At 45.1% G+C, this 8,282-nt stretch overlaps 1 long non-coding RNA gene across 2 annotated transcripts; it reads left to right on the top strand.

Annotated features, from left to right (window-relative positions):
• The first annotated feature begins 201 nt into the window (after window positions 1-201).
• Window positions 202-7,821, top strand: LOC137475191 (uncharacterized). 2 transcript variants are annotated; one of them, XR_010999736.1, is made up of 5 exons: window positions 202-287; window positions 4,973-5,051; window positions 6,507-6,610; window positions 7,008-7,126; window positions 7,568-7,821. It is a non-coding gene; the product is annotated as an uncharacterized lncRNA (long non-coding RNA). The 2 variants fall into 2 exon arrangements; XR_010999735.1 differs by lacking the exon at window positions 6,507-6,610.
• Window positions 7,822-8,282: the final 461 nt, after the last annotated feature.

Raw genomic sequence — 8,282 nt, 5'->3', positions numbered from 1 at the left:
GGCTGGGGCTCACTGGGGGCTGTGGGGCTGGCTGGGAAAATCCATGGCAAGTGCTACAACATCATATCAGGATGGAACAAAGCAGCCCCACATTCAACCCCCACCTCGCCTTGGAGGGGGACATCCAACAGCTTCACTTGGTGCTGTGCCCACCTACCAAAGCCTGACTTTTTGCCCAGCTCATTTGGGGCAGGGCAGCAATTACAAGTGAAGAGAGGAAGCCACGTCCCTGCCTTGCTGCAGGATCCCCTCCCTTGGCCATCATGCCACCCCTCAGCAGCATGTGGGTGAGCACTGCTTGGATTTCACCCAGAGCAGCCAAATGTGTGCCCTGAGGGAGCCCATTGCTCCTGCCCCAGCACTCCAGCCAGCTGAGTAACCCTGCAGGAATCAGGCACCGCGACGTCGGCTGAGCTGCCGGGCACGCGCCGCTGCCCCACCAGCACCGTGGTGTGCAGGGCCTCTCCCATCACCCAGGAGCCGTGGAGAGCGTATTCCTGCCGGAGCCAAGAGCGAATACCACAGGCATGAATCCTGCCCTAACAGCTCATGGTTTGCAGAGCTAAATTAAAATGATAAAGGGCTGCAAGGCCGGGCAGGCTCGCTGGCACAGGGCTGGCGGCAGCGTCGGGGCCATCAGCTCCGCTGGGTTCTTGCCACCGAGGCGTTTGAGCCAGGCAAGGGCTGCTCATGCCCACTCCTCTGCTGCTCCTGCTCTCTTGGGAAGGTGTTATCTGCCAGGACACAGAGGAATTCACCTGGTGCTCAGGTCCCACCCCTGCCCTGAGCTTGGCTGAGCAGCTGTGGTGGGTTGAGCCCTGTTTCTGTACACACACTCAAACACACCCGTTTAGAAGACCCACTGTGGTCTGCATCAAGGGACACCATTGCCATTTTTCTCTTCATCTTGCCTTTCTCTTCAGCTTTTGATGTTGAAGGTTCAGGCTGTTTTTGTGAAGGCCAAAGCATTTAAGGGATTTGCCTTTTTCCAGCACCCACCACTGCACTGTCTGGAGAGATTCAGCTCATCCTTCCTTGGTCTAAGAAAGCTTCAAGATTCACCTCTTCCCTTCACCCTAACCCAATTTCAACCCATGCAGATGTCCTACCCTTAGACACTGTGTCTCTGGTCCACCAGGAGAGACCCTTTCCCTTCCCTTGGCTTCCACAGCCATAGGCAGTTCTTATGAAATGTGATGATTTTCCTACATCCCAACTTAAACCGATAGGTTGCTGCATGTGCAAATACTTGTGTCCACACAAAATTTCCTCAAAGTAGTCCCAAGGATAAGAAACCTTTCACAGATCTGGTTGTACCTCACCACCAGTGCTCCTCTTTCATCTTTCCCACAAGAGTTTCCCTCCCCTCTTGCCATCCACACCCATTTATGGGTTTAGGTAGTCAGGAGTAAATGCCATAGGAAGCATGTTCATACGGTTGGAACATCCCTGTGATCCCTGAACAACAACTCTCTTTGCTGCCTGTCTGTAGGAATAAATGCTATTAAAATGCAAGTGGTTTTCTAAGGGCCTGAATTTTTACTCATTTTGTATTGGGCTCCTTTGCTGTTCTTACAATTTTTTTGCATTTCCAACATCCAGCATGATGTCACAGGAACCACAAAAGATAAACACATTTATGTTTCCTGGAGCTCACTGGCTGTTACAGTGCCCTGAGACATTCTCCCTGCTCTTTCTCCTCAGGGACATAGCTGAGCTGTTTCAAGGACAAATATTCCAATTATAGACAAAGCAGGGAGCTCTCAGAGGCAGGTGTTAACATCAGCTTACTGCTCCAGCTTCTCCTGTGCCTCTTTTGAGGTTTCCAGGTGGCAAATGCAATCCCCTCTGCTTCCCTTTCTGTCCACAGCTCTTGCTGTTCTCTGAGTTCACATCACTGTAATCTCCTGGTAAAATGGGAAACATCTGAATGGCACCTCTGCAAGAGCAGAGCAGGGATGGGGACATGAAGGTTTCTGGAGCACCCTGAGTTCACAGGAGAGCATGAGTGGTCACCCCAAAACCCACCACCAGATGAACTAAGGGGTAGGTTTTCAAAGCTGATGGCTGAGGGGAGCGGCCAAGAGACTTGGGGGTGCTGGAGACAGCACCCAGCTGGGGATGTTGGAGACATCCCTGCATCACCCACCTCCCCTCTGCCACAGAGGAGTTGGAATAGCATGGATATATCACTTGTACCCACAGGACAGCAGTGTGATCTGTATCAAGCACTCTTGCAATGAATATCCCATCCCATCTTCTCCTATCCTAAACTACCATTTCTCAGTGGAAGAAGAAAGAAAATAAAAATGGTGTCAAAGAAAACCAACCTTTTTTTCATGGACCATGGAATCCTGAGGATTAGTTCCTCTGTAATGACTGCTCTTGTAAATAGGTACCAGGTAAAAATCCCCTATTGTTCATTGGTAATATTCTGTTCTGCCATGTTTTTCAGTTAACTTTTTCCATCACCGGGGATAGCAGTGTCAGAATTGAATGGAAAAAATACCTGACAGGGAATGGGGCATGAGGAAAAACAAATCCCAGTTTTAATGCTGCGACCTCAGCAAATCTCTTATCTGCCCCACTGTTTATGCTTGCACACTTTGTGTGTCTTTTCTGTCCAGACTACAGGTGCTTTGGGACAGACACCATCTCCCAAAATTTGTTTGCAACAATTCCCCTGGGAGGGCAAAGAACAACATAATAAGTGCTTAGTGTACCATAAAATTATTTAGTAAATAATAGGCAGTTGTGAGTCACTGCCCTGTAACTCCATGTCTGGTTCTTGGTGAGTATTTTTATACACAACTAAGAGACGTAAGGACTTACACCCTGTCTTTAAAAGGAGGAACCTAAGGGTCTTGACTCACATGAAGTTAAAAATGCAATGGCTGAGGCAGGCAGATGTCCTGCCTCTCTGAATGGGGAACCTGAAGAGGACAGCTGGGACCAGTCCCTGACTTCAGCTGTCCCCCTGTGTAGTGGCAGCCACAAGTCCCTGAGCTCCCATTACCTCAATCTTTTTAGTCCCTTCTGAAAACAGCTTCATTTCTTGACACTTAAAAACTTGCTGGTCTTTTGACATGAAAATATCTGTTTATTTTGTTGTGTTTGTTTTGTCTTGGTTATTTTTCTGGCCTCTGAGCGGGATTTTGTCAGCTGTGGGATATAGTTTCATGATCTAGAAAGGTTTGTCGAGGATCAGCTGTGAATGAGTCTGCAGAGGACTTGAGAAGCATCCAGCTGTGGGGACAGTTTAATCTGTGGTCAGTGATGTGTCCCACTGCCCCTTCCTTTCTTCACCTGTTGTTCAATTTCATTCAGACTTTGTGATAGCTTGGTGAAAAATATTGTGTAATCCTGGCAGATGCACCCCACAGGAAGTGAGTGTTTTTTACCCCAGAGCCATTTCCATACCTGATAATGTTGGTGGGTCTCAAGCTCGTGTTTGCAGGTCTTTTCCAGTGGCTGTTTCAGCAGTGCAAGTAAAACTGCTGCCAGGTGGGCTGGTAGCCTCAGGTGGGATAAGGTGGGTTTGTCTTGGTGAACATGAAGATCTGGTGAGTGTGGCAGCTGGATCAGCCAGATGTTTCACCAGGTTCTGAGGACTGTTTGAAGAGGTGAGATGTGGAACCAGCATGTTCTTTCTCTCATCAAAGAGCTTTGCATGCATCCCCACAGATAAGGGAGCAATACAAAGCGTTTTCATGTGATAATCTTGTCTGACCAATTAATCTGACCTCCAGATTTTGTGTTCTGTATCAAAATGAGAACATCTGTGCAATGGTGCCAACAGGAGGACAAATTAGAAATTGGAAATGCACAGAAACATATGTTTCCCCCAGAAAAAGTGGGGGATATTCAGAAGGGAGCTGTGTCCAGGAGAAAGCAAGTGCTTCCTAGGTCAGACCCATTCCTTATCCTCCACATATCCATGCCACCAAAGCAGCATCACAACCTGACTGGCAGGGCTCTGCTTCTATGTTGTCACCCTGCAAAAACACTTTGCAGACAAAACTAGAGATCCCAGGCTATCAAGTGCATTTCATTCAGGCAAAAATGACAGAGCTGTTCATCCTGGGTCCCAGTGCATTCCTCCTGCCACTTCTCCTTAAAAGGCATCACCCACCTGGCCCGATTATGAACATGAACTCAGCAGCCCCACACTCACCCTTGCATAGCAACTGCTGGATAGTGACAGATTTTCAGGGAATTGGTGGTTATCTGATACATAGTTGAGCAGCCACGTTCAAGGCTATAATTGATCCTTGCTCTCTTTTCTTTGTCACAAGCCCACCTGCTAACTGCAGCTCTTTCCATCAGGTTGTCCTCTAAAAAAACCAAGGGATTAATCTTGTGGCATAGCTCAAATTACACAGGAGTTATTTGGCAGAATAATATCTGTGCACTGAGCTAAAGAACCAACCTGGGAGTAAAAAACATCAAACAAGGCTGTTCTCTTAATGTTTAAAACCTAGAGAGATGGTGTAACAGGCAACACAGAGGGCAGATTTGCATTTTTATTTTCATTTTGAAGGGGTTCTATTGTGCTGTGACGTGCTCCAGGCTAATGCTGCTATACCTTAAACTGCTCCCCTCGGGTGAATTCTAACAGCTAACAGCTCTCATGTTATTCCAGCTGTAGGCAGAATGTGTGGTGGCACTGTGCTTTTAATTTGAAAAAGAAAGTCACACTGGTGCAAATAAATGAGACTGGAATCACTGATACTACAGATTATTTGCAGCTTGGGAAGCACATGAGGTTGAAAAAATACCTCATTTATGGGCAGGTCACTATGGAGGTTAAGACCTGAAATGGAGTCATTAGCCATGTTCTATAGCTATGTTTGGTAATGTTTCTTAAATTATTCTTTCTACAGAGATAAAATCACTGCTTTCTTTTCTCCCTTTTTGGGTTTTATGATCACAGAATACATTAACATATATTCATTTTTTTGCACTTTTATAGTTGCCTTCACATGTTTATGAACACAAATGAATTTAGCACAGAGGCACTTGGACACAGACAACGTTTCATCAGCTTAAAGGTGAGGAAAAGGACCTGGGGCTAAATAGCAGGGAAGCAGAAAGTGGCTGGAGGCAGCTGAGAATGCCAAGGAGAATCCAACATGCTTCACAAAACTGCCACCCGGATTTGCTGGTCACCAGCACGTGACCCTGAACTCAGACATCAGCACAGGGGAAATTCCTTAGGGAAGAAAGGACCATGGAAGCATGGCCTGGGAGTTGTAATTACTGCTTGACTGCCAGTTCTGCCAAACACCGATGTCAGGACAACACAATGAAGGGGAAAATCCCCCCTGGCCATGCTGCCACCTCGTGCCTCTGTCTCCCCATGTGAAGAATCCCTCTTTTCACAGGTCTCTCCAAGCATCTCAGGGAATTCTCATAAGGGGAACAAGCATGCAATAACAGTGACCCATCTATGCCACAGGGATAGTGCTTTTAGAAGAAGAAAGTTTTTTTTTTTTTTTTTTTTTTTTCTGACAGCCCTACCAACAAATTCACTGCCAAAAGAGCTGTTTGTTGGACAGGAGGCTGCAAACATTAAAGCCTAACCTCAGCCACGATTACATGGAACACTGCTGCAGTTGGTATCACCTCAGCTCACGGTAATTGGGAGGTAAATTAAACCTCTGTTTGCAGAAGGGACTGTGCATTCATATGCCCCTATAAGCCAGGGCTATATCGATTTTCCAGCTGGGGTAATTTCCAGCTTAATGAATTACTACTAAAGTGAGAAGAAAGAAGGTTTCTCCCACTCATTGCAATCACACGGGAAGCTGGGGCTCAGCTGGCCAGCCAGAATCTGTGAGATGCTGTTAAACAGAGTAGATTTCCAGTTATACAGGGGAGTTCTCCAGATTTTGAGCATTATTGCAGGTCAGCTCTTCTCAGGACAAAGCAGAAAGCTGCATGGCCTGAAACCCCAGACTGGGCACCTTATCAAACCACCTCCAGTCCACACCTTCCTGCAATGGCACATGAGCTGTGCACAGAGCTCCCTGGAAGGGGCAGAGAGACTGGACAGCTTTAGGCAGCAGAGCACCCCCATGCCATCAAAATCCACATGGCATTAATTCCTTAGCCATAATTTGTGAATTATTTGAGGTTTATCTATGCTCATGTTCTTCCCTTCCCCCCACCCCCTAAGTTTATGAAGTAATTTTTACATGTGCAGAGAGATTGACATTTAATAGGATGTTGGAAAAATGGAATAAAAAAATTCAGGAAGGAAAATCAGCTGGAAAATTACATTTGATCTTTTAATTGAGACAAATAGGGAGAAATTAAGAGATGTCAAGGAATGATATGGGGCTGACAGGGAAGTGGAGATAGAAGCACTTAAATATCACATGAAGTTCTACAGATTTATTTTACTTTGAAAAAGAAGAAAGTACTGGAACTTGCTTCAAGTTTTAAGTAATTTTCTGATAAATTTAATACCTGGTTTGGCTTTATGTTTTTTTTTTTTTTTGTAGACAATGCACCAGGGCTCCAGATAAAATATATTTCTGATCAGTGTGTTGGGTTCCCCTGTTGTCATTGCAATGTCTGTCAGATGACAGAACACATCTGCTCCCTGGTCAATGACACATCTGCTCATAGCTGCTAGAAGATTGTTCTTGCTTAAAACATTCTCTCACCATTCATGAAGTATTCAACTACATGCTGGGGAGGTTTAGAGTAATAATGTCTATAATTTTGCTAAATCTGGTTTATACCTTTCTGCTTAAAATGCCCTTTTTGCCCTAAATTTGGAATATATGTGAAGAGTTTTGGATTTTCATAAATGTAACATTTCTTTAAAAAAAAAAATCTCCTTTCTGACAAATGGAGAATTTTGATTTTTCTACTTTTTTTCCTTTCAAATTACAGCACGTCTTTGTTTTATTCCTCCTTTTGTCCTTATAAGCCCAGTAATATGCAGTTATTGGAAAGTCACAGAGGACAGGGCTTGTCAACCTCTTTCTCTGTCTCAGATTTTGATGTCCAGTGAAAGCTAAGCTCAGCCTTTTGCCCCTTCCTAGAGAGCATGGGATAAACTGCCAGCTGGGTCTCCCTCTGCCCGCTGTAAATCGAGCCCAGAAGTTGAGCCTGGGTGATTACCTGACTCTCAAATGGCTGAAATTACGTCAGATGATTTGCACCCAGACTGACTGAAGAGAAACGAGACAGGGGCAAACAGATAATTGCAAGAAAGCTGAAAGAAAATGCAGATTATCACAAAATCTATGTGACGCTGAGTGACAAGTGAGGAACAAAGGGAACTGGAATGAAGAGTAAAAAGGGGAAAGATAAGGAAGAGAATTGCAATTTCAAGTGCTTTAATAGATCAATATCAATAGCTTAAATTATTGATTTTTTTTTGGTAAAAAATTAATGATTTCTCACAAGTCTACCTTCATCATTATAGGATTTGTTTCTAGTTTTTCCCAGTTTCTGATATACGTTGCAAAATAAATGAAACCCCTGCATCTACCAAAATAGATTCTGGCATTACTAACAGCTTCCTCTGTCTTTCTCTGCTTCTCCTTTCCAGCTTCAGCTGTTGTCATCTGCCTTCACACACGCTTTGTGCTGCTTTCCCTGGTTCCAGATGGCCAAAGAGAAGACAGTTACACAGATATTACAGTGCAGGCACTATGGAGGAGCAGCCCCAGCAGCCTGGAGAAGAGATAATCCATTTTTCCCTTTCTGGGATCATCCTGTTGCATGTTTCCTGACTATGCAGGACATGGTATAGCTGATAGACTGGTCCTTATATAAGTGACTATATGGACAAGCCTGTCCAACTGCTTACGTGTGCTTCCATCTTCCCAGAGCTCCTCTCCAGGGCACACAATGCAAACCCTCCATTTCAACCGTTCTGACTGGTGACAGGATGGCCTCAGTGTTGTTTTCAGCTGCAATAATAGGTACAAAATATTTGTGTTGGAGGGTCATCTCATGGGGCCCAATGAAGACCTGCTCCCAAATACTATGGAGCATGGAGACAGTCAATTTTTGTCATTAGGTTCCCGCGTCTCATCACTCTCACGTCCAAGAATTTCTTCCCAATGTCTAATCTGAATCTGCCCTCTGTCAGTTTCAAGCCATTATCCCTTGTCCTATCACAACACACCCTGTAAAAAGTCCCTCTCCAGCCTTCTTGTAGCCCCTTTTAGGCACTGTGAGGCTGCTGTCATTGTAACCACTGCTTCACTGGCTCCCATTCTAGGTTTTCCTAAGGCTGTAGTAGATTTTCAGGAAGTTGC

Source organism: Anomalospiza imberbis, chromosome 6 (genome assembly GCF_031753505.1).
Source record: "Anomalospiza imberbis isolate Cuckoo-Finch-1a 21T00152 chromosome 6, ASM3175350v1, whole genome shotgun sequence".
Lineage (NCBI taxonomy): Eukaryota > Metazoa > Chordata > Aves > Passeriformes > Viduidae > Anomalospiza > Anomalospiza imberbis.
The sequence above is the reverse complement of the archived record's forward strand: the minus strand, read 5'-3'. Positions and strand labels throughout refer to the sequence as shown.